This window comes from Thalassophryne amazonica, chromosome 10 (genome assembly GCF_902500255.1).
Source record: "Thalassophryne amazonica chromosome 10, fThaAma1.1, whole genome shotgun sequence".
NCBI lineage: Eukaryota > Metazoa > Chordata > Actinopteri > Batrachoidiformes > Batrachoididae > Thalassophryne > Thalassophryne amazonica.
Genome location: NC_047112.1, coordinates 95,272,357 through 95,299,667, shown reverse-complemented (window position 1 = coordinate 95,299,667; position 27,311 = coordinate 95,272,357). Strand labels below are relative to the sequence as shown.

Sequence of the window (27,311 nt, the reverse complement as noted above, 5' to 3'; positions counted from 1 at the left end):
AAATTGTATATAGGCTCATGGTATAGCTGTACAATTCACAATGTAACCCTATTGCTTTTTAAGTGAAATACTATCCATTCCACAGCATTTATTGTCCTATTTTATGGTCAATTTCTGTTAAAACAACAGCACAATTATTTATGCCTTGACGGTATGACTGTTCAATTCACAGTATTTGCTTTTAAGGTGAATTTCTATCCATTCCACATAATTTATTACCCTATTTTATGGTTTATTCCTGCTAAAAACAACAGCACAAAAATGTATCGGAAGTTACAGATAATCAATAAATTCCATTGTTTTTTCTGGTACATTTGCAATTACTAAGAAGCTGAAATTGACTTTTAACACAATCACTTTTGAATGCATCAAAAGTGACAAAAGACCCAAAGAATGAGCCAGTATTTCCATGTTTGACCATACTGCCCCCTGTAGGAAGTTGCACAGACAAATCCTGAGAGCACCCACAAAATCACCTCTCTACTAATCATAATGCAACCGGTCAGGCGGAGGTCTTGAAAAATAAAGTCATACTAACTTATGGTTTTGTGAAAATACTGATAGAATAACTCCATTAATGTCAATTCTGTCATTTGTAAAAAGTTAAAATATAACATATATCTTTTAATGTTGAATAATGCACTAATTCTGAGGTTTTGTAACAAACACAGACCGCAAAGCATTCTGGGTAAAAGTGCCTCTGCTAAACACTGATTGGTTCTTAAAAATTAGCACATTACTTTAAAACAAAAACATATATCTGCTATTTTCACTTTATAAAACTTCAGACATGACAGTAATTTTAAATAACTTGTCCAAAATGAGTAGGTTAAAATTTGAACCATAAGTTAAAAATGTATGCCTCTGGATGACTTGGATGATATTCCGTAAATAATACAGTAATGTGCTATTTTTAATATGACTGTCCAATGCTGTCACCATTTCAGCTTTTCACCATATATTTCACATGTTAAAACAATTAAAAATAACATTTTTGACAGTTTTTAAATTTATGGTAATTCAATGTTTATTCTACAACAGTAAGCTTCTTCTTGCTTTACGGTTTATTCCTGTTGCCATTTCACAGTTTTTCACTGTAATTTTCACGGACATTTTTTACAGTGTATGACATATTTTAGTATCCAAAAGTGTATAGATCTTCTATGGCTTTATTTTTCTGGCATTGTTTTTGGGACACCCTGTACATTCTAAAAACAGTAATAAAGCATAACAGTCATGCACTTTAATAATACTTAGGGGGTGAAATGGTTTGGAGGCAAAGTATCTAGGAACTGAAAAGGGAATGTGAGACCTTGAACTGGGACCTTCTTATTAGAAGGCAACTAACCACAGCTACAGCACCCAAATTTAAGAACTTTCATTTTGTGGACATCATGTTTGTGGTGCTCATCCCACTCAGGTTGAGCTCTTCATTTTACTTACTGGTGTACAACAAATCCTTTATAGATTGTATCTGATATATTTATCCCGTAGGTGCGCATAAAAGAAACCAAACAAACTTTTTTTTTCTTTAGTGTAGAAGGAGGACAGGGTCAGGTCATAGGTCACAGGGGGGAACGAGTAGCTCTAACTGATTCCAACCCTAAATGCCCCATGGGAAAGTCATCCACCCCGCTGCCCGTCACGCGGGGCACAGGCCGGCGTGGTGGGAAACGAGTCAGTCAGTTAGGACGGCCTGTGATGGGCAGAGGAAGCACAGAAAGCCTGTTCAGCAGCACTGAGTGCGCGCTGCGTACGTCTGATGGCGCACAAAGAGCGGCTTTGCCAAATGAATGTGTCCCGGAGACTGGGACCGCGAGTGGGTGTGAATATGATGAATAATTTAAGAAGGAAATAACAAGTTGTGTGCTTAATCTTCCACCGGGATGTGACACTGTATATACACCGGAGCCTGTCACTTCTGTGCGCGCAAATGGCTGCGGCGCACACTGGCGGAATTCTTTCAGCGCCCAGTTTTCATATGTAAATCACGGTTTAGTTACGGTATGCGACGCGGACCTTCCCATTTTCAGACTTCTTTTTGTTCATGATTCATTCTCCTGAGAAAGCAGAAGGGAGGCTGTGCGGCTCCTACAGTTATTCAGCCCCCAGAAAGTAAAAAACACTGCTCACATGCGGGGGGGCGCAACTCCAATCATGCCCCACAAACACGTGAATCTGAACTAAAACAGCTGATTGAAAATCAAACGTGTTAAAAAAAAAAAAAACTTCAAAGGCAGGACTGGCGAAGCGCGCAGGTGCGTAAAAGCACCTTTGGTGACGCGGAATAAACGTGCAAATGTTCTCACATTTTTGCATGAAAACAAAATGTGCACGAGCTCCGCGCGTGTTGACAAATTGAGTTTGTTGGCGTGGTTGAATCCGTGTTACCCCCCCAGGGGAGCATATATGGGAACCCCACGGAGGCTCCAAACCAGATTCTCCAAAGTTCACCATGCATGCGCTGATCGGCGCGGGCCAAACCGAACGAGCTCGGATTAAAAAGCGCATGCGAGTTCAGGCTTGATTGAAACGTCTTTCAAACTTTTGACTTCCATGAGTTTGTAAGACGGGGGAAAAAACAAACAGACTCGTCTGCAGTCTTTTGTGACACGAGTTGTGAAAAAGTGCATGTGCAGCCAAAAATCAAGAGTCAGGAAAATAAAGCACAAAGGCTGAGAAGAAGATCGACCAAATAAAATCTTACCTTTCGAGTTAGTTGTGCGTAAGATGCGCGTCTTTTTCCAGTAACTGTGATATCACCAAAGCTTACAAAAGGAATGTCAAGAAAAGTGGAGTTTAGTGTCCAGTAGTTTCCTTCTCTTCGTGTTGGATCAGTGGTTCTGCTGCGTGGCTGTCGTTTTCTCGCGGGTTTAACTGGTCTCTCGTATGCAGCGTGTGCCTGTGTGCGTGTGTGTGGTTATCCTGGCACTGCGTCCGCGCTTCGACTGCTGAGATTCAAACCTCCGTCGGACTGGAGGTAGACTGGTGTGAAGTTCTTCCGTGCGCTCTGAAGAGTCGGAGAATGAGAACCAGCCCCCTCCTTCCACAGACAGAGGTCCTCCCAGGTCTGACTGGCACTCACAGCCCACAGACAGACAGACAGAGAGAGAGAGAGAGAGAGAGAGAGAGAGAGAGAGAGAGAGAGAGAGAGAGAGAGAGAGAGAAGTGTAATATTTAAAATCATATAAGTGTTATAGTCAGCGTCGGTCGGCCGTGCGTAACTGTGATATTGTGTTTTCTCTCCAGCGGGGTTCCCCTTCACACTTCTTCTACGCGAACTCTTGACTGTGACGCGCTCAGGAAATTATTACTTTGCGCTCTGTCAGTCACGCAACCCTCAGGGCTTCATTTGCGCGGAGGCAAGTTGGGTCACGGGCCTATTCTACGCAAAGCATAAAATATAAATATACGGTTGTGCTGGAAAGCCACTTTGATGATGGGAAGAAAATATCTGGCCAGGAACGTGACGCCAAAGACAAAGATCAGCTGTGGAAATTCCCACCGAGATGTTCAAACTAAAAGCAAATATTTAATCAAGATAACATCCTCTCTTGGATGTGGATTGCCCCCAAATTTATGGCCTGATGTTGCTCCACGTGTGAACCAGGAGCGCAGAGGATGCTGCTGTTTCCTCTTTACGCACCACGTGAAGTAGCTTTCTGTGAACTTCCACGCGCGATGGGTCGCACGTCTTATCTCAGTTCTTCTTTCACTCATATCGGCTTTATTACATCTCTGAAAACACATTTATGAATCACATATAGGTGTTAATTTATACATTCAGCTTCTCTTTATTGTTATTCTTCTGACATCGAAACAGCAGCAAACGTCACCATGTGGATTGCAATTACAATAAAGACATTCTATTCTGTTGTAAAAGTCACATTTTTTAACAACACTTTCAATTAAGAACAAGTTAGATAAATCACTTTAATTAACTTGTAATGTATTTTCCCCGCAGAGTTGTTTAAAACGTGCACTTTTTGCAGCTCTCGTCTCAAACGGAACCGTCGTGATTAAACATCAGTTTGTAGTTTGGAGCTGTTACTGAGAAACCCTACAAAGTCTTAGTGCAACAGCAACATCTAGCGTTTGCAAGAGCAAGGACATAGTGATAACGGCAGGATTTTGGAAACCATAATTACACATTATGACGTCATCTTTGTGATGGAACATTAGTTTTGAAGGAAAATGTGTTTTGCACCATGCAAACAGGCTGTTTAGTGCTCCCTCTGTCTCTCTCTCTCTCTCTCTGTGTGTGTGTGTGTGTGTGTGGTGTGTGTGTGTGTGTGTGTGTGTGTGTGTGTGTGTGTGTGTGTGTGTGTGTGTGTGTGTGTGTGTGTGTGTGTGTGTGTGTGAGTGTGAGTGTGAGTGACATGATTAGTGCTGCTGTGACTTTCACATCCTTGGGATTAAAATAGATGCCAAATTGAAATACGTTATTAGCCACACCATCAAGCTGTGAAAACCAATCCACTCTGGGGACATGTACACTCACAGTAACACACACATGCGCTCACATGCACGCAGTCCATCTTGCCAGAATCCTGTAAATGACTCCACACCAGGGACAGTTTACTGCAGACAGAGGGAGGAGGCCAACAAGGAGGTGGCTCCTGTACTCCTCATCCCTCTGCACAACATCGCTGCACTCATTTTAGACAAGTGCATTTCCTGGAGGAAGTGCATACACTTCTAAAGCGACTCGTATTATGCTGTCCTGAACTGTGTTGCTGACAAAACTACCACTGATATGAATTGTTGAAGTATAAAGTTAGTTCAAGTGTCAAAATGACACAGAGATGGATAGAACTACTGCGCGTACCAGTCAGACTCACAATGCAAGTAAAGTTAATAATTTTAATGCAACAAGACAATGCACAGAAAGTTATAGATTTTGGTGAATTGTATTTGGCACTGGTCCCCATCATGGCAGAGAGTAGACTTGAGATGACCACAAATCCTGCCAATGGAAATGGCAGCCTGGCTCCAAGCAGAGGACGGGGACCAGCTAGTGGTGGTGGGGTGAAGGAGGGGATGTCTTGACAGTGATCTGTAAACAGTTGTAGCTAAAATTTCAATAAAAATTTGTTAATTTTGTGATAAAAGCATGGAATTTGGCACACATATTCTAAACCAAGGGTGCCCAAGTTCAGTCATTGAGATCTACCTTCCTGACACTCTTAGTTGTCTCTCTGTTCCAACACACCTGAATCCAATGAAAGACTCATTAAAAGTCTGCTAACGAGTCTTTCATTGGATTCAGGTGTGTTGGAACAGGGAGCCAACTAAGAGTGACAGGAAGGTAGATCTCAATGACTGAACTTGGGCACCCCTGTTCTAAATGAACTAATGTTTATTTTCAGATATGGAGCCATCCTGGAGCTGACCTCTAATGAGCTACAGAGGTCAATAAAGAATTACACAGCGGTCAAAATTGAAAAATGCTTCAATCATGTTGAAAACTATACCACATTATTTGTGTGATCATAATGATTCCAAAAAAGGTATAGTTTGGACTATCTATGACTGAATTCCATGGAGTTATGGAAACAGCAAAAATGTTGACAAAGGTCAGTTTCAGTTTGTACAGGGGTCAAAAGTTAAAGTTGGTCCAATTTTGGTAAAAAAACAAATTATGCAAATTATTGGTTGAGTTAATAGCATTTTAAAATGGAATAGTTTGCACCATTTGTCATGCTTAGTTATCATGTTATGGGGTAACATATGTCATACGTCATAGAATCCAATGGATGTCGACCTTGTTTGACCTTTACTTTGGAGACCAAGCATTCAACACAGTCAAAACTATTCCATTTATTGATCCTTTTATTTTAACCAATAATTTGCATCACTTTTTACCAAAATTGGAGCAACTTTAACTTTTGACCCCGTACAAACTGAAACTGATCTTTGTTACCATTTTTGCTGTTTCTACCCCATAACTCCAGAATATTCAGTCAGAGATAGTCCAAACTATACCTTTTTGGAATCATTATGATCAGACGAATAATGTGGTATAGTTTTCAACATGACTGGAGCTTTTTAAAATTTTGACCCTTGTGTAATTCTTTATTGACCCCTGTAGCTCATTAGAGGTCAGCTGCAGGACGGCTCCATATCTGAAAATAAACATTAGTTAAATTAGAATATGTGTGTCAAATTCCATGCTTTTATCACAAAATGAACAATTGTTTTGCTATGCTGCCCCACTAAAGTAGTGAAAGGTGAGTGACTGTTAATGTTGTAAGGAATGTGTGTGGCTCTGATTGGCTGAGAGCCGATGACTTAACACGTGCTTTTGTTAGGGTTTAGGTTGTTGCCTTCCCATTTCCTTATGTGTCCTGTTGTTTTCCCTCCCTGGTTTGTCATGCTTTTATCATTCTGTCTCTGTTAGTGCAGCAGATAACAGAATATTTACAGAGGAATCCTTCAAATCTGGAAACAAGCACCAAAGTTGGTACAAATACTCCTTAGACATTACTCTTTTGAAAAAACTGAGTATCCACTTGAATTTTCAATCTGTGTTCAGGTAGGGGTCAATTGAAGAATTACACAGGGGTCAAAATTTAAAAATGTTTCAATCATATTGAAAGCTATACCACATTATTTGTCTGATCACAACAATACCAAAAAGGTATAGTTTGGACTATCTATGACTGAATCTTATGGAGTTATGGGGTAAAAACAGCAAGAATGGTAACAAAGGTCAGCATTAGTTTGTACAGGGGTCAGATGTTAAAGTTGCTCTAAATATTGTAAAATGTGATGCAAATTATTGGTTGAGTTAATAGGGTTTTAAAAAGGAATAGTTTGCACTATATGGCATGCTTAGTTATCATGTTACAGGGTAACATATGTCACGTCATAGAATCCAATGGATGTCGACATTGCTCTACCTTTACCTTGCAGACCAAGCATTCAACACAGTCAAAACTATTTCATTTATTAATCCTGTTAGTTCAACCAATAATTTGCAGCACTTTTTACCAAAATTGGAACAACTTTAACTTCTAACCCCTGTACAAACTGAAATTGACCTTTGTCACCATTCTTGTTGTTTTTACCCCATAAGATTCAGTCATAGATAGTCCAAACTATACCTTTTTGGTATTGTTGTGATCAGACAAATAATGTGGTATAGCTTTCAATATAATTGAAACATTTTTAAATTTTGACCCCTGTGTAATTCTTCTTCTTCTTTCTTTTCTTTTTAATATTTATTTCATTCATTTAAAAGAAAAACAGAAAAGCAAAAAACAAAAGCACCACAATACCAGAATGAAAAGGAGCAGAAAGAAGAACAAGTCTTATGATTTCTGCCCCTTTTAACAATACAATCTTTCAATATACAGCATCATAGTCAACATTATTTAACAGATTGCATTTCTTTAACTTGTCACATACCACTGACCCATTTCATAATTATGACCATTAATTAATAGATTACATCACTGACAGGTTATATTTAAACTTAAGACACTCCAAACATTATTAACAGTTTACTTTTTTTTTTTTTTTTTTACTTTCTTGCAGCCCACTGACTTACTTCATAATTTCATACTTACTTAATACATCTAATTTAATATGTTTTTTAAATAATTTAAGTGACCTTAATTCTTTAATTTCTTTATTAAGATTGTTCCATAATTTGACACCATTTACTGCAATACTCCTTTCCTTTACTTTGGTTCTAAATCTTGGTTTTTTAAAGACTTCTATTCCTTTCAATTTATAACTACTTACTCTTTTTTCAAACATATTTTGAATGTTTGTTGGTAAAGTATTTTTATTAACTTGGTACATCGTTTGTAATATTTTCAAATCAACTAAATCATGAAATTTAAGTACCCTATACTTAATAAACAATGGATTAGATGGATCTCTAAAACCACTGTTACTAATCACTTTTAAAGCTCTTTTCTGCAAAATAAATAAAGGTTGTATATAGGTTGTATATGTTGATCCCCAGATTTCTACACAGTAAGTTAAATATGGGACAATCAATGAATTGTACAATGTTAATAAACCATAACTATTTAATGAATATTTTACTTTATGCAAAACAGCAATGGCTTTCGCTATTTTTCCTTTTATGTAATTTATGTGTGACTTCCATGTAAGATCTTCATCAATCATGACTCCTAAAAATTTCATTTCTTTTACCCTTTGTATATCCATTCCATCTATTTGTAATGACACATTATTTTCTTTTGCTCTATCATTAAACAATATGAAATTTGTCTTATTAATATTTAGTGACAATCTGTTTATATCAAACCAATGTTTAACTTTTTCCAACTCTGTATTTATCACTTGTGCTACTTCCTGTATATCTGATCCAGAGTAAAACAGCGTTGTATCATCAGCAAATAAAATGCTGCCAAGCACATTGGATACATTCACAAAATCATTGATATACAAAATAAACAGTTTGGGTCCAAGTACCGATCCTTGTGGTACTCCATAAATAATGTTACACAATTCTGATTTGGTATTATTTATCTGAACAAACTGTTTTCTATTTTCTAAGTAGCTTTTTACCCACTGATGTGCAACACCTCTTATTCCATATTGTTGTAACTTGTGGAGCAATCTTGAGTGGTCTATAACATCAAAAGCCTTTTTCAGGTCAATAAAAATACTTACAAAATAATCCTTATTATCTATTGTTGTTGATATTTTCTCTATTAGTTCCATAATTGCCATAGCTGTCGAATGTTTTGTTCTGAATCCATACTGAGCATTATTTAAAATATGATGTTTCTCAATAAATTTATCCAATCTTGTTACAAAAACTTTTTCCATAATTTTAGAAAACTGTGGAAGCAATGATACTGGCCTGTAATTAGAAAAATTATGTTTGTCTCCATTTTTATATAATGGGACTACCTTAGCAATTTTCATTTCATCTGGAAAAACCCCAGTTGACAGAGACAGATTACAAATATAAGTAAATGGTTCAATAACAATTTCTATTATACTTTTTACAGTCATCATGTCTAAATCTTCATGGTCAGTTGATCTTTTGCTTACACAGTTTTTTACAATATTTCTTATTTCATCTTTTTCCACATTGTCCAGGAAAATACTATTGACCGTATTTACCAATGTACATAATTTATCTTCTATTATTGGTTTATTTCCCACCAGACTTGACCCTACATTTGAAAAATAATCATTAAACCCATTTGCAACTTCTTTTATATCATATATCTCTTTATTTTCCTTAACAAAGTAATTTGGAATAGTTTCTTTCGTTCCATCACTATCAATCACACTTTTTATAATTCCCCATGTTACCCTCATATTATCTTTACTCTTATTTAGTTTTTCACTGTAATAATCTTTTTTTTGTTTCCTAATTATTGTTAATAGTTTATTTTTATATTTTTTGTATTTATGTTCTGATTCCTTTGTTTGCAATTTTAAAAAGCACCTGTATAAATAGTTTTTCTTTGCACAAGCATTTTTTATTCCCTTTGTCAGCCATGGTTTATTTACTCTTTTCTTACTAATTTCAATTAATTTACAATTTTTATTGTATGATTTCATCAATATTTTCATAAATGAGTTATATGCTACATTAACATCACTGACATAAACTTCTTCCCAGTTTTGATTTTTAAGGTCATATTTTAATGCCTCTAAGGCTTTTACTGACTTATCTCTTTTAAAGTTTATATCAGTTTTTTTGTTGTACCTATTTTTATATTTAAATATTGAAAAAATTGGTAAATGGTCGCTAATATCTGTCATGAAGATCCCATTCTTGATAATTTCATCTGTTCTGTTTGTAAATATATTATCAATTACCGTTGCACTTTGCGATGTAATTCTGGTTGGTTTTGTTATCAAGGGGAATAACCCCAAACTATACATTGTATTCACAAAATCACTTAATCTTTGGCAGCTGGAGCTTTCTATGTTAATATTAAAGTCCCCACACATAAAAAGCGTTTTGTTTTTAATTTGATGGAATAATTCAATTATTTTATCTGTAAATTTCACAACACAAGAATCTGGTGCTCTGTATACACAACTAATTAAAATATTCTTAGATGTTTCATGTACAAGTTCCACTGTTACAATTTCTATGACATCATTCATAATTGTCATTTCTTCAACAATTGTACACATCAGATCTGTTTTTGTATCTTCAATTGACCCCTACCTGAACACAGATTGAAAATTCAAGTGGATACTCAGTTTTTTCAAAAGAGTAATGTTTGAGGAGTATGTGTTCCAATTTTGGCGCTTGTTTCCAGGAATGAACAATTCTTACAGTTATCTGCTCCACTATGTGCTCCCTTCTCCAGCTACCCATCTGATCCTCGGCAGCTGCTGTGTCTGCTCACCTGCAACCAATCTGCAATCAAGCCTCTGCAGGATTTAACCACTGACCTGTATTACTGGATAGGACGCTGCCTATTCGCTGGCAGTGAAGCCGGCGACATCACTGGAGCCGCCATCTTGTATGGCGATGAAGTTTGAAAACAATTGCACATGGCCTGCACTGCTGTCTTTCCCAGGCTCTAAAGTCACTAATTTTCAACCGATTTTCAAAATTTAAACTTCTATACAAAGGAAATGAAGAGTTCTTCCTAATGACAGAGCGACATTTAATGTAGGTCTAATATTAGCGCCATAGTCCGTGCCGATACGGCTGTCAGTGTCAGTCTAATGTCAGTAATGATAGCGTCAACAGCAGCAAGATACTATTTTTAAGGGTGCTGCAATTTATGGGTCTTTTTGTACTGGTACAATTTTGCATCCTTTTATATATTTACTGTAATGAAAATTCTTATAATTTCATTCCTGCTGAACTGGTATCCTGAGCTAAGATTTAGAAAAGTAAAATCAACACTTGACTACTCAAGAACATAAACATGTTTATTTTTTCATAGGAATTTGCCGTATCATTAGAATACATACAAGTCTCCATACAGATATTTTGACAGAATTTGCTACTGTACAGCGTACACTAGCTTCTTTTGTATTTACAGCTCAAAGTTTATTACAGTTATGCAAGGTTTGTAACTAACATTCATACACATGTTTACATCCATTTCAAAAACCACCTAATGTGGGACAAAATGTAGGTATATACAAGTTTGAAGTTTGTAAGCTATAACTGCCTAAAAATTATACAATACAGAGTTCTCCACAATCAACATTTACCATACATGTACAATATAGCCTAGGCCTAAAAGCCACTTAATGTGGGGAAAAAAGGATAGGTACCATCAGCTCAAAACTAAATTATGATGATCCAGTACTGACTTAGCTGACAACTACTGTCCTTTGAAAAGGACAAGTTTGTTATATTTTTGCCGAATGCTTTTACCCTGGAGCCATAGGTTCTGCAGGCGTGCCATGTGATGGAGATGGACATTGTAATAGATGTGGACCAGTAGCCTGATGAGGTCGTAGTAGTGGTTGTCAAGACCTTCAGCTGTCGCTACTGCATGAGAACTCAAGTCGAACAGATCAGTGCCTACATCTTTTAACACGTGGGTTTGAAGATGTAGCTCTGATGCATTTACTGTGACTTTCTTCGGGTCATACAGCAGACGAAGATGTCTTTCAGCAGACAGCATCACTACCACAACATCTGAAATTAGTTTGTATGTGTTGATACAAATGAACTTTTACCTTTTTTGGTAAAATTTCATAAATTTCTTAGATGTTAGGCCTAAAATATAAAAGGCTATAAATACAATTCAGAAGGAATATCTGATAGAAATTAATACAGCAATGTTTAAAATAACTATACAGTATACGGTAGAATAAAATAACTATGCACCATCTGTGTTGTGAAAGTGTAGGAACACGGACCCACAACAGGGGGCGTAAATGAACGGGCAATGGATAAGCCAAAACAGTAACAATTTAATGTTATGACGTGCACAATGGAATACAGACAATAACAGGTTTGGAAAAACAGTCAATTATACGTTGAGTGACGTGTGGGCAGGCTCGAGGATAGGAGACGTCCGTCCAGAAACGAGCCGGATCCCACACGGCTTCCACCACTAACGGATCTGAAGAACACCGGAGCCGCCAAGTCCTGGGTCCCCAGGTGGCCACCGTCTCCAGCTGTCAGACCTGGTACTGCTGGCAGAGAACAGAAACAGCACAGATGAGTGTGAGTTCGCACACTCAGTAATCCCTCAGTCTGTGTTCCTTAAGGAGGGAGAACCTCCACCTCCAATAACACACTCGTGCAGCTCCTGTGTAACCACTTATCTGGTTGGGGTGTGAGGCGAAGCCGTCGCAACTCACACAAACGCCAATCCAGCAGACAAGGAAACCACCACAGGAAAACGGCTGCAAAAGAGATCAGACTATTACTCAGTTTAACTTCAGCAGAAAAATTGCCTCTATAGTAGCTGATTTCTCGGCAGGGAGGTGGAGTTGCAGTCCGGCCTTTTATGGTGATGGTGATGAGTCGTGGATGAGTGACAGCTGGTGCTGATGATGAATGACAGCTGTCACTCCCGGATGCTCCGACGCCCTCTCGTGCTTGAAGCCCGCACTTCAAGCAGGGCACCATCTGGTGGTGGTGGGCCAGCAGTACCTCCTCTTCAGCGGCCCACACAACAGGACCCCCCGTGGCGCCCGACCAGGCTTGTCCGGGTGTCGTCGGTAGAAGTTGGCCAGGAGGGCGGGGTCCAGGATGAAGCTCCTCTTCACCCAGGAGCGTTCTTCAGGTCCATACCCCTCCCAGTCCACCAAGTACTGGAACCCCCGGCCCTTCCGACGGACATTCAGGAGCTGGCGCACGGTCCAGGGGCACAGAGTGGAGAGGTATGGCAGGGCTTGAGTCGTGGCACATGAAAGACGGGGTGAATCCGCAGTGAAGCTGGCAGCTTCAGCTTCACTGCGGCCGGACTGAGGATTTTGAGGATGGTGAAAGGTCCTATGAATCTGTCCTTGAGCTTCTGGGATTCCACTTGCAGGGGGATGTCCTGCAAGTGGACCGCCTGCCCGGGTTGATATGTAGGGGCCGGGGCACGCCGGCGGTCTGCATGGGCCTTGGCCCTCGTCCAGGCTTTGAGCAGGGCAGAGCAGGCGGTACGCCACACCCGGCGGCACCTCCTCAGATGGGCCTGGACCGAGGGCACCCCGACCTCTCCCTCCACTAGCGGGAACAATGGGGGCTGGTACCCCAAACACACCTCAAACGGGGAGAGGCCGGTAGCAGATGATACTTGGCTATTGTGAGCATACTCGATCCAGGCCAGATGGTTGCTCCAGGCCGTCGGGTGTGCGGAGGTCACGCAGCGGAGGGCCTGCTCCAAATCCTGGTTCGCCCGCTCTGCCTGTCCGTTCATCTGAGGATGGTACCCGGCGAGAGACTTACGGTGGCCCCCAGTTCCCTGCAGAAACTCCTCCAGACCTGAGAGGAGAACTGAGGACTACGATCCGAGATGATGTCCGATGGAATCCCATGCAGACACACGACGTGGTGGACCAGGAGGTCTGCAGTCTCCTGGGCCGTCGGGAGCTTCGGGAGGGGCCACGAAGTGGGCCGCCTTGGAGAACCGGTCCACTATCGTGAGGATGGTGGTCATGCCCTGGGACGGCGGGAGGCCCGTGACGAAGTCCAGGCCGATGTGAGACCAGGGGCGATGAGACACGGGCAAAGGCTGGAGGAGGCCTTGGGCCTTATGGTGGTCAGCTTTGCCCCTGGCGCAGGTGGTGCAGGCCTGGACGTATTCCCGGACGTTGGCTTCCAGAGACGCCCACCAGAAGCGCTGCCGGACCACTGCCACGGTTCTTCTCACCCCTGGATGGCAGGAGAGCTTGGGACTGTGACAGAAGTCTAGGACTGCAGCCCTGGCCTCTGGTGGGATGTACAACTTGTTCTTCAGACCAGTCCCCGGGTCCGGGTTCCGTGTTAGGGCCTCCCGGACGGTCTTCTCCACGTCCCAGGTGAGGGTGGCAACGACAGTGGACTCGGGGATGATGGTTTCCGTTGGGTCTGACAGCTCGGTCTTGACTTCCTCCTCGTGCACCCGGGACAGGGCGTCAGATCGTTGGTTCTTTGTCCCGGGGCGATATGTGATCTGAAAGTCAAAACGCCTGAAGAACAGTGACCAGCGGGCTTGCCAGGGGTTCAGACGCTTGGCGGTCCGAATGTACTCCAGGTTCCGATGGTCCGTGAAAACCGTAAATGGTACCGAAGCTCCCTCCAACAGGTGTCTCCACTCCTCCAGAGCCTCTTTCACCGCTAGAAGTTCCCGATTGCCGACATCATAGTTCCTTTCAGCCGGGGTCAACCTGCGGGAAAAGTAGGCACATGGGTGGAGAACCTTGTCGGACTCCCCGCTGTGGGATAGCACGGCTCCTATCCCTGAGTCAGAGGCATCCACTTCAACTATAAACTGGCGTTTTGGATCGGGCTGCACCAGAACTGGTGCAGTCGAGAACCGGCGTTTCAACTCCCTAAACGCGGCTTCGCACCGATCCGACCAGGTGAAGGGGACTTTAGTGGAGGTCAGGGCTGTCAGGGGGCTAACTACCTGACTGTAGCCCTTGATGAACCTCCGGTAAAAATTTACAAAACTGAGGAACTGTTGCAGTTTCCTACGGTTTGTTGGTTGGGGCCAGTCTCTCACCGCCGCAACCTTGGCCGGATCAGGGGCAATGGAGTTGGAGGAGATTATGAACCCCAGGAAGGACAAAGAAGAGTGGTGGAACTCGCACTTCTCGCTCTTCACAAACAGCCGGTTCTCCAACAACCGCTGCAGGATCTGACGTACATGCTGGACATGGGTCTCAGGATCCGGGCAAAAGATGAGTATATCGTCTAGATATACGAAGACAAACCGATGCAGGAAGTCCCGCAAGATGTCATTAACCAAGGCCTGGAATGTCGCGGGCGCATTGGTGAGGCCGAACGGCATGACCAGGTACTCAAAGTGACCTTGACTTTGGCCCTGCTCGTGTCCATAGCTTCATCAGCAGGGGGAGCTGTTGCCACACGGGAGTCTCTGGCTGTGGAGCGTGGGGATGGCGGCACCCTTTCGGACCCGGAAGGAAGAGGGACGGCTCGTGCCCGGCCACGCCCCCTGCCCTGCTCCAGACGATGTTCCTCTAATTGGTTATCTAATCGTATAACCAGATCAACAAGCCCATCAAAATCCCGCAGTTCATCCTTAGCCAGCAGGTGCTCCTTCAGGACCGGAGACAGTCCGTTTACGAAGGTGGCGCAGAGTGCAAAGTTATGCCAGCCGGGCCTCGCAGCCGCGATGCGGAAGTCGACTGCATACTCCGCTGCACTCCGACGCCTCTGTCTCAAGATTCTCACCCTGTCCTTAAGTGTAAGCCCAGATTCCCTACAGGGAGCCACATTTCTGCTTTTTGTAAGCATGACCTTGTTCTATCAGTCACTACTTAAAGCTCATGACCGTAGGTGAGGATAGGAGCATAAATCGACTGGTAGGTCCAGAGCCTCACCTTCTGAATCAGCTTTTTCTTCACCACAATGGTCCAGTACAGAGTCTGCAGGAGTTCAGATGCAGCCTCAATAATTCTATTGATCTCACATTCTATCTTCACCTAACTGTGAATAAGACCACAAATGTAAACAAGCAGTCATATTCAACACTGTGGAGTGTTACACTCACTAAAAACCAGCTGATTCGAATCAATTCAACTCTTCAGGCGGGTCAATGAGCCAATTCATGAAATCATCTGTTTCAGGTGCACAGGGAGAAGTAGGACTTTTACTGTCTGAAGCCGGGGTTCTCCACACCTGAAAGCTATTGAAATGCTGTATTTGATGTACCTCAGAAGTGGGATGCCAGAACTTGTAATTACATAACTTAAAACTGAGTATTTTATGCGGCAAAACTGGAAAAATAACATTGCGGCCTCCAGGTTTACTCTGTTGCTTTTCTATGTCTAACAACTGTGTCAACAGACGGATTCACTTAAGAAACAAAAGAACCAAAAAGGAGTAAAGTCTGCATTGTCTATTGTTTCATTTGATTATGAATAAAGTAGGAAACATCATTGGTTTGGCAGCCATATGCTTGGTAATACATTGCATAACTATATTAAAGTGGTTTGGCTTTTTGAAATAATGTTGTGGGGGGGTGAAAGAACACAATTTTAGGGAATAATGTCAAACCTGGATGTCTTTGGTACCAGGGCTGCATCCCAACTGAGTGAGTGCACATTTCGAAGGCTGTAATCTCCAGCTGTTTAGGGCATAAGTGGTGTGAATAGGCTGTCCCATTTCAAATGCTGCTTTTGAAGCCGCCGATATTCAAAGCCTTCTTTCTTCTTTCTTCTGCAAACAAATGATACATCAGTAGATCCTTCACAACCCAAATAATGCCACGAGTAATTGCACAATTTTATTATACGAGGTCTGTCCATAAAGTATAGGTCCTTTTTATTTTTTTCAAAAACTATATGGATTTTATTCATATGTTTTTACGTCAGACATGCTTGAACCCTCGTGCGCATGCGTGAGTTTTTCCACGCCTGTCGGTGACGTCATTCGCCTGTGAGCACTCCTTGTGGGAGGAGTCGTCCAGCCCCTCGTCAGAATTCCTTTGTCTGAGACGTTGCTGAGAGACTGGCGCTTTGTTTGATCAAAATTTTTTCTAAACCTGTGAGACACATCGAAGTGGACATGGTTCGAAAAATTAAACTGGTTTTCAGTGAAAATTTTAACGGCTGATGAGAGGTTTTGAGGTGATTCTGTTGCTTTAAGGACTTCCCACGGTGCGAGACGTCGCGCAACGCTCTCAGGCGGCGTCATCAGCCTGTTTCAAGCTTAAAACCTCCACATTTCAGGCTCTATTGATCCAGAACGTCGTGAGAGAACAGAGAAGTTTCAGAAGAAGTCGGTTTCAGCATTTTATCCGGATATTCCACTGTTAAAGGAGATTTTTTTTAATGAAAGACGTGCAGCCGGCGCGGTGTGGCGGCACAGGAAAAACACCTCCGTGTTGATAACCATTTGTAAAATCCAGGCGGCTTTTGATGGCTTTCAGTGGAGTGAGTATATGAGAAATTGTTTAACAGCTGGACATGTTCCAACTTGTCCTTAAGGCTTCCAACGGAGGTGTTTTTCCTGTGGCGGAGCGTCGCGGCGGCTGCGAGCCGACACGCGGACCCGTCCGCACGTCTTTCATTAAAAAAATCTCCTTTAACAGTGGAATATCCGGATAAAATGCTGAAACCGACTTCTTCTGAAACTTCTCTGTTCTCTCACGACATCCTGGATCAATAGAGCCTGAAATGTGGAGGTTTTAAGCTTGAAACAGGCTGATGACGCCGCCTGAGAGCGCTGCACGACGTCTCGCACCGTGAAAAGTCCTTAAAGCGACAGAATCACCTCAAAATCTCTCATCAGTCATTAAAATTTTCACTGAAAACCAGCTTAATTTTTTGAACCGTGTCCACTTCGATGTGTCTCACAGGTTTAGAAAAAATTTTGATCAAACAAAGCACCAGTCTCTCAGCAACTTCTCAGACAAAGGAATTCCGACGAGGGGCTGGACGACTCCTACCACAAGGAGTGCTCACAGGCGAATGACGTCACCGACAGGCGTGGAAAAACTCACGCATGCGCACGAGGGTTCAAGCATGTCTGACGTAAAAACATATGAATAAAATCCATATAGTTTTTGAAAAAAATAAAAAGGACCTATACTTTACGGACAGACCTCGTATATTCACAATTTTAGAGTATCCCAAAATCGTTTGCGCGCTGGGGAGGGAGGCTTGATAATGGCTCAGCTTGATGCTAACTTTAACATTGAAAAAGCCATAGACAAGCTAACGCGTTAGCATCTGTCCCATTTTTAAGTTATAAAATGCATCTGTCAACTGTTTCAGAAGATCATGACAGGTTGGTTTAAGATAAAAAATGTAAATCTTACTCACAGACATATACTCTTTAGGGTTTTAGCAGGGAAAAATTAAGATAAAGTGAAATACGAGGTCTGTGATGAAAAAAGCGGTCCTTTTTATTTTTTTCAAAAAATAAATGGATTTGATTCATATGTTTTTACGTCAGACATGCTTGAACCCTCGTGCGCATGCGTGAGTTTTTTCACGCGTGTCGGTGACGTCATTCGCTTGTGGGCAGGCCTTGAGTGAGGAGTGCTCCACCCCGCCCATTGGAATCTCTTTGTCTGAATAGCCGCTGCGGACGGCGCGCGTTGCTTTATCAACATTTTTTCTGGACCTGTGAGGAATATCCGAGTGGACACTATTCGAGAAATTAAGCTGGTTTTCGGTGACAAGTTTAACGGCTGATGAGAGATTATGGGGTGTTTCTGTCGGTGTAAGGACTTCCCACAGAGCAGGACGTCGCGCAGCGCTTCCAGGCGCCGTCGTCGGCCTGTTTCGACCTGAAAACATCCTAATTTAAGGCTTAATTCACCCAGGATGTCGTGAGAGAACAGAGAAGATTCAGAAGAGGCCAACATGAGGACTTTATGCGGACATTCCACTGTTTAAGGACATTTTTTAATGAAAGACGTGCGCGCAAATTCGCTGAGTCGTTTCCGTGATGACTCGGTGAATCTGTGTGCACCGCGACAGGAAAAACACCTCCGTGTTGAAAACCATTTGTAAAATTCAGGCGGCTTTTGATGGCTTTCAACAAGTGAGTAACTGAGAAATTGTTTAACAGCTTGGGCATGTTCCAACTTGTCCATTAAGGTTTCCAACGGAGGTGTTTTTCCTGTCGCGACCCCCCGCGGTCGGGTCCGGTCCGACATGCAACTCTGCCCGCACGTTCTTTCATTACAAAATGTCCGTTAACAATGGAATGTCCGAATAAACTCCTCATGCCGACTTCTTCTGAAAGTTCTCTGTTCTCTGACGACTTCCTGGGTCAACAGAGCCTGAAATGTGGAAGTTTTCAACTTGAAACGGTGAGACGCTGCCGCCTCGAAGCGCAGATCGCCGTCAGGTGCCGTGGGCCGTCCTTACGGCGACACTACCAGACCAAAATCTCTCATCAGCCGTTAAAATTTTTACCGAAAACCAGCTGAATTTATCGAATGGTGTCCACTCAGTTGTGCCTTACAGTTTTTGAAAAAAGTTTTATCAAACAAAGCAGCAGTCTCTGAGCCATTCCTAAACAATGAAAAAATGACGAGAGGGCGGGCGACTCCTCACTCAAAGACTGCCCACAGGCGAATGACGTAACCGACAGGTGTGAAAAACTCTCACATGCCCACGAGGGTTCAAGCATGTCTGATGTAATCACACGTGATTCAAATCCATATGGTTTTTGAAAAAAAATAATAAGGTCCGTTACTTTTATCATAGACCTCGTAAAACAAAGAACCAATGAAGCAACAGATAGATGATCGAAGCACTGCTTCATTGGTTCAAGGTTCAAAGCAAAGCCGCGCTGCAGAAATGATTGATTACAGACCTGCTGCAGGGTCTGTAATCAATGTAGAGAAATGATCATTTTCCTGACAAACACCCCCCCCCCCCAAAAAAAAAACAGCCACTCTGAAGGACTGATAAAGGAATCGCTAAGCAAAAAGGCTATTTATGTCGATGGATCGAATCATTTCTTAATCCTCTGGGGCCGACGCTGTCATATACGATGGCTAAGACCAAGCTTTACTAAATTATAAATAACTTTTTAATGATATGAGATAGAAACTTACTTTTTTTGACACATATGATGTAATTTCTCTTCTTCCATGGGACTAACCACAGCATTTTCTTTTGGTTTTTTGGAAAGTTACATGCAAACAAAGTGAAAATGCAAAAGTGAAAAAGTGATGATGTGGTGGAAAGTGGACATGTGTTGTAGTTTGTTTATGACCTGGTGCACATATGTGTTGAGACAGTTTTGCAGGCGAGAGAATGGAGCTACTCTGGTTAGCTATGTAGGCGCTTACCGACACAACGTCTCCCATCCAAAAAAAAAAATACTTTCGCAACTGCTTCAGTGATTGCTGCCAAAAACAAAATAGTACACCATTTATTCGTGTGAAGTTATGCTGTGTATATATTGCTCAACGGAGTGGAGGTCCCCATAAGTGGTCAAATCCCGCGATATAATGCAGGGTTCAAACAAGACTGCGTTGCCCTATTATACATTCACTCACTTCAATCACTTACTCCAATTGGGGGTCACGGGGGGGGGGGGGGGGGGGGGGCGTCTGGAGCCTATCCCAGCACTCATGAGGTGTGAAGTGGGGTACATCCTGGACAGGACACCAGTCTGTTGCTGGGCCACATATAGACAAACAAACACATTCACACCCTCATGCACAATTTAAAGTTTCTAATCCACCTAACCTGCATGTGTTTGGATGTGGGAGGAAGCCGGAGTACCCAGAGAAAACCCACACAAACACGGGGAGAACATGCAAGCTCCACACATAAGGACCACAGGTCGGAATCTATCCCATGACCTTCTTGCTGTTAGGCAACAGTGATAACCACTAATCCACTGTGCCGCCCTACAGTTGTAGAGAATTTTATTAAGTAAAATGCCTTAAACTAAGATGTTTGACAAAAATTCATCCCCATACAGTTGACATGGAGGCAGAAACTATCTACAGAGACCAAAACCCGACACTGGTGTGTGAGTGTGTTTTCTGTGAATGGGTGAATGTGAGGCATAACTATAAAGCACTTTGAGCTTCTGGTGCAGATGGAAAAGCACTATATAAATGCAGTCCTATCTCAGTGCCTCAATGTTGAGGATGCTTGTAACTGGAGATGGCCAATGGGATGCCCACATTTCACCTGACAGCAACAGATAGATGGTTAGTTCTGAGAGACTGAAATGGAGCAGTTGTTGGTCTGGGTGGTTGCCATCCATAACCCAGTGCGGTTCCATCATGTGATGGTTGCCGTGACATGCAGCAACAGTGCATACTCCCAGACCTGATTTGACCTGTAAAATGCAGATTTCATGGTTGAGAAACCTTTCCAGTGTTACTGATTACTAAATCCATATTCTGGTGGTATTTTCTTTGTTATTTCATCATCATAGATCAGAGGTTTTGAGTTCCCAGTTGCCATCAATTGCTGTGCAAGCTAGTAAATGCTTGTATTAGAATAGGTAAAGTTAGAGAAAGGTTAAAAAAAAAAGAAGACAGAGAAAGCAGCAGAAAGCAAGCCTTAGCCAGGCCAGGTAAAGCTATAACAAAAGTGAAAGTTAAAAAGAAAAAAGCTTAGGTATAATATAGTTAACCAGGGCTAGATTAACTCAAAGCAAGCAACTGAAACAGAGCATAGCAAGAAGAGGAGTTTGAGACACTGAATGACGGTAGCTAAAATCAGAAAAAAAAAAAAGATTCTCAGCTTCAATTAGAATTCTCAACAATGAAATATGGTGTACCTCAGGGCTCTGTTTTCAGTCCACTCTTGTACTCTCTTGATGTAGCCAACCCAGTCTCACGCAAGTCGGGATGTAGCAGCACGAAATATACATTAATCTATTGGTTCGTGATATTGTAACGAAAAGCGCCTCATTTTCGTCACGGCAGCACAAATTCAGCATTCATTCTAATGCATAATGATGGCTGCACGAAATTAAAAGTGAAGTGGGGGAAGGGGTCAGGGATGGTTATGGTTAAGGTTAGGGTTTGGGGAAAGAGTAGGGTTAGGTTATGGCTAAGGTTAGGGTTAGGGGTGGGAGTAGGGTTAGTAATAGTGAGTTTAAAAAAAACCCGTCATCTCTTGGTCAGATTATACGGAGCCATGGGATTGAATTTCACTGTTATGCTGACGATGTACAGATGTATACGAGGTGCATTCACAATGTATCTGATCTTATGTTATCCCGCGGAGACAAATGAAGGGTGCGAGTGGTCATTTGCCGGGGAAGTGTCAGGAACCTTATTGCACATGTGTGAATTTTTTTCCCTCCCGCAGAGTGCATCAGATAGAGTGAACACATGTACTGAGTATCCATCTGATTTTCATGTGCTATAACATGACCGAATGACTTGAGCAAAGGTTTTGCATCAAATTTTGCTGCAGTCTTTCTGATATCCAAATGGAAGCCATTTACAAGATTCAGGAGGCTTCTGGCATGATGCCATGAGCTTAACTCATATAAAAGAGTGGTATAACCGCTTCATAAATGGACGCACATCTGTGGAGAGTGAAGCACGTTCCAGTAGGCCATCCACAAGCCAAAATGACCAAGTGATTAATAGAATATAAACTTTGGTTGTGAATGACTGGTATGTCACCATCCAAGAACGTGCGGGCGAGGTGGGGATAAGTACACATTTGCTACTTTGCATTTTGATGGAGGATTTGGGCATGCAAAGAGTGTCTGAAAGTTGTGCAGAAGCTGCTGATGGCAGAGCAGAAACAACTGTGTCTGGAAGTTCCATCATGACAATGCACTCGCCCATTCTGTTCAGGTGATTCTGGCTTTTCTGGCCAAACACAACATTCCGGTGATTCCTCAGGCTCCCTACTCTCCTGACATGGCTCCCTCTGATTTTTGGCTGTTCCTCAAGATCAAACAACACTAAAACAGACTCCATTTGAGTTTGAAGAAGGCATCATGTGTACCACAACTGCCTAGTTGGACACCATTCCAAAGGAAGCCGCCTAGAAATGCTTCCAACAATGACAGAACCGCTGGGAGAAGTGTGTGCAGTCCCACAGAGACTACTTGGAAGGGGATTAGGATTCTAGACCACCAGGTGAGTAATTTCTTTTTTTTGCTTCCAAAGGTTGGATATTTCTTGAATGTACTTGAATTCAGTCTCTCAGATTCCCAAACTAGAGGCTTATCTAGTTTCAGTGAAACTGGATGTATTCTAGTTTACTGCATTTCCGTGCAAATAAGACAGAGATGATTGTTGTTTGCCCTGTCAGACTGAAACATCATGATCAACTAATTTAGTCTCTCTGTCTGTGTAATTCATCAAAATGAAAAGGTTAAAAAAATCTTGATGTGACCCTTTGATCAGTGATGATGATGATGATGATGGCTATTCATTCATTTTCCATACATGCCTACTCAAATTTAGGGTCACGAGGGGGCTAGAGACTATCCCAGCAGTCATAGGGTGAGATGCAGCATACACTCTGGGCAGGACGCCAGTTTGTCACAGGGACCCATGTAAGCATACAAACACTCTCACTCACAACAACGGTAAATTTAAAGTTTACAATCCCCCTAACCTGCATATCTTTGGAAGTGGGAGGAAGCCGGAACATCTGGAAGGAACCAACGCAAACACAGGGAGAACATGCAAACGCCACACAGAAAGGCCACAGGTGGGAAGTGATCTCATGACCTTCTTGCTGTGAGGCAACAATCCTAATCACTAAGCCACCAAGTTGCCATGATTATAATTGTTGGTGTTGTTATTGATGATGTTGCTTCTGAGAAAAGAGGAAGCTGAGAAAATTTGGGGTAAAGGACTCAAAGTCAAAAATCAAAAAATTCCAAAATTCTGAAAAAGTTGCTCTGAAGCTAATAAAGTCCAAATAGTCTTGTTCCTTTTCCAGTTTCAGTGAAGTCTGTTGCCCCCAAATGGGAACATCCCATTAGTCCTAGGGTCCACTAGTCCTAGAATCCATTAGTCCGAAGGTCCATTAGTCCTAGGGTCCACTAGTCCTAGGATCCATTAGTCCGAAGGTCCATTAGTCCTAGGGTCCACTAGTCCTAGTCCTAGTATTAAGGACAGCATGTTGAAGTTGTTTTTACATTCATGTTTGTCTATATGTTGCACTAATGTAGGTTCAGGAATGTTACAAAAGCCTAACAAAAAAAAATCCATTTAATTATGGTGAATTACCATTATTTGTTGATTTTTAATTCAACAAATTTATAGACAACAGATGGTGATTAATGGTGTATGTCAGCAAAATCATATGTTTTATTTTTGTAAATTGAACAAAACTGGATCTGGTTTGTTAGAAATTTCAAAGTATTACATTTGTTTGTGAACTTTAAAATCAGTTTGGGGTTGTAATATACACCATCAAATAATATAAAGAGGTTAGGACCAGTGGACCCTACGACCAGTGGACCCACCCCTCCACGTTTGTCAAAGATGTTCGTGAGGAAGTTTTTGACCCATAGACATTGTAACTACATACAAATGTAAAGGCAAAAATAATCACCAGAAAGCCATGAAAAAATACATACAGTATCATGTCATAACCAAGTTTCAAGCTCTAAATTAACTGAAGTCATTGTTGTGTAAATTTTTGTTCGGAATAATAATAAAAATAAAGTTGCAGCATTTTCACACACTGTAAATAATTATTAATGGGCTTTTGCTTAAAAACATATATTCAGTTGCTGAATGTGACTAAACTGAACATTAAAAGTTATGTTTCAATGCAAATCTCACACTGTTAAACTGACAGGTTGAAATTTTCATTTCAGTGAACTGACTCACAAACCTGAGTGTGTGTGATGCCTGCTCATGAAATTCATTTGAAAGTTTACAGTTAATGATGTTAAGTGGAAGTAAATTAAAGAAACAAACGACTATGACTCACTGACCATATCTTTTTTATGTTATAATAAAACTCACAAAAAAACTCCAATTTGTGTCAACGGTGCATCCAGAAAGTATTCACAGCACTTCACTTTTTCCATATTTTATGTTACAGACTTCTTCTAAAATGGATGAAATACATTTTTTTTTTCTCAGAATTCTACACACAATACCCCAAAATGACAATGTGAAAAAAAATTTTGTTAGGTTTTTGCAAATTTATTAAAAAAATAAAAAATGACAAGAAATCACATGTACATACATATTCACAGCCTTTGCCTTGAAGCTCAAGATTGAGCTCATATGCCTCCTGTTTTCACTGATCATCCTTGAGTTGTTTCTACAATTATTTGGAGTCCACCTGTGGTAAATTCAGTTGATTGGACATGATTTGGAAAGGCACACACCCATCTACATATAAGGTCCCAAAGTTGACAGTGCATGACAGAGCACAAACCAAGCATGAAGTCAAAGTAATTGTCTATTGACCTCTGAGACAGGATTGTCTCGAGACACACATCTGGGGAAGGGTACAGAAACATTTCTGCTGCTTTGAAGGCCCCAATGAGCACAGTGGCCTCCATCATCCATAAATGAAAGAAGTTCAGATCCACCAGAACTCTTCCTAGAGCTGACCGCCCGTCTAAACTGAGGAATCAGTGGAGAAGGGCCTTAGTCAGGGAGGTGAGCAAGAACCTGATGGTCACGCTGTCACAGCTCCACCATCACTCTGTGGAGAAAGGAGAACTTCCAGAAGGACAACCATCAGCAATCCATCAATCAGACCTGTATGGTAGAGTGGCCAGACAGAAGCCACTCCTTGGTAAAAGGCACATGGCAGCCCATCCCTACAGTGAAGCATGGTGGTGGCAGCATTATGCTGTGGGGATGTATTTCAGCTGCAGGAACTGGGAGACTAGTCAGGATTGAGGGAAAGATTAATGTAGCAATGTACAGAGTCATCCTGGATGAAAACTTGCTCCAGAGCGCTCTTGACCTCAGACTGGGGCAACGGTTCATCTTTCAGCAGGACAATGACCCTAACACAACCAAGATATCAAAGGAGTGGCTTCAGGACAACTCTGTGAATGTCCTTGAGTGGTCCAGCCAGAGTCCAGACCTGAATCTGATTGAACATCTCTGGAGAGATCTGAAAATGTCTGTGCACCGATACTTGCCTTGCAGGGGCAAAGAATAACCAATCATCCAAAGAGTATATTTGACAGCAGGTAGTGACAGGTAACAGCGGGTAAACAATGCCAAACACAGCAGCAGGACCTGGAGCTTCAATATCTTTTTCGTTTATCCAGTGCTTTAATGAGTATTCTGACAAGCACATCTTAATTTGTTTTCCAATTATAATATATTCTATTAATTATCTTTGTTAAAATTTACACAGCAAAAGTAGGTCACAGTGAAAACTATCACCTTGCGCTTCAACAGATTTGTAGTTGACAATCTAATAAAGCCAACAGAACCATATCATCTGCAAAAAGACTGATGCTTTTTTTAAGTTATTTTTTTTATCTAAGTATATTGCAGTGCCAATTATAGACCTTTGATGTAAACATGACCTTCAGCTTTACTTCTTCCTTTTTGTTATCCAAAGATGCTTTATCATGTGAGATGTGACAAGTCTGATATTCTTCAATTTCAAATTATTTTCATTTATATAGCACCAAATCACAACAAGGTTGCCTCAAGGTGCTTCACACAAGTAAGGTCTCACCTTATTAACCCCCAGAGCAGCAATGGTAAGGAAAAACTCCCTCTGAGGAAGAAACCTCAAGCAGACCAGACTCAAAAGGGTGACCCTCTGCTTGGGCCATGCTACAGACACAAATTACAGAACAATTCACAAAAAGGAATATACAGGAAATGCTGTTGATGCACAGGACAGGATGGTCTCCAGCACAAATACCGTACCCATCTCTGGATGGAGCTGCACCTTAAACAGAGAGAAAAAACAGAATCAGGCATCAGAAATACAGTATAATTTGTCAGCATTAAACAACAAGAAAAACAGGAAATACTAAGGTTATCGTCAGCCACTAGCCCTAAGCTTCACTAAAAGACCCAGAATTTAGGTAAAGTTGAGGCCCGTTTCCTAATAAAATAAATTAAAAGAGTGAAAAGAACTATACTATGCCAGTATGCTAGCCATACAAAAGGGAAAATAAGTGCTTCTTAAGTCTGGACTTAAAAGTCTCCACAGAATCCGACTGTTTTATTGACTCAGGGAGGTCATTCCACAGAACAGGGGCACGATAAGAAAAAGCTCTATGACCTGCAGACTTCTTATTCACCCTAGGGACACAAAGTAGTCCTGCACCCTGAGAACGCATTCCCGGGCCGGTACGTAAGGTTTAATTAGTTCAGCTAGGTAGGGAGGTGCCAGTCCATGAACAATTTTATAGACTAGTAGCAGAACCTTAAAATCTGATCTCACTGGGACAGGAAGCCAGTGACGGGATGCCAGAATGGGTGTAATGTGGTCAAACTTTTCTGCTTCTGAATTGTTCTTCTAAATATACTGTATTAATATTGATCTCTGTGAATATTTACAAAGCAAAATCCTGTTTAAAAGAGCAGTGGGACCTTAAGCTTCAATACCATCAACATCGTTAAACCAAAGATGCTTCGCCGTGAGTTATTTGGTAAGCACAGATTTGTTGCGGTCCTAAATATGCTGTACTGGTGTTGTTTTCTCGAAGGTTTTACATAGTAAAAGTAGGTTTAAACCGGAATAGCTTTGAGCTCGCTCAAGTTTAACTGCATGCTCAAATGTAAGCTATTTGAAAAGTACAGCTTCAAGGA

General features: G+C 41.6%; 1 protein-coding gene and 1 long non-coding RNA gene across 2 annotated transcripts in view; one reads left to right on the top strand and one right to left on the bottom strand.

The window, feature by feature from the left end:
* ndnf (neuron-derived neurotrophic factor) overlaps positions 1-3,066 on the bottom strand; it is a 41,778-nt gene extending 38,712 nt beyond the window's left edge. The window contains exon 1 of the mRNA XM_034180553.1: positions 2,708-3,066. The gene's annotated coding sequence lies outside the window, so the exon portion shown is untranslated. The remainder of the gene's footprint in view (positions 1-2,707) is intronic.
* On the top strand, positions 1,139-27,311 carry LOC117519234. The gene is made up of 3 exons (XR_004563219.1): positions 1,139-1,217; positions 12,472-12,474; positions 27,298-27,311. It is a non-coding gene; the product is annotated as an uncharacterized LOC117519234 (long non-coding RNA).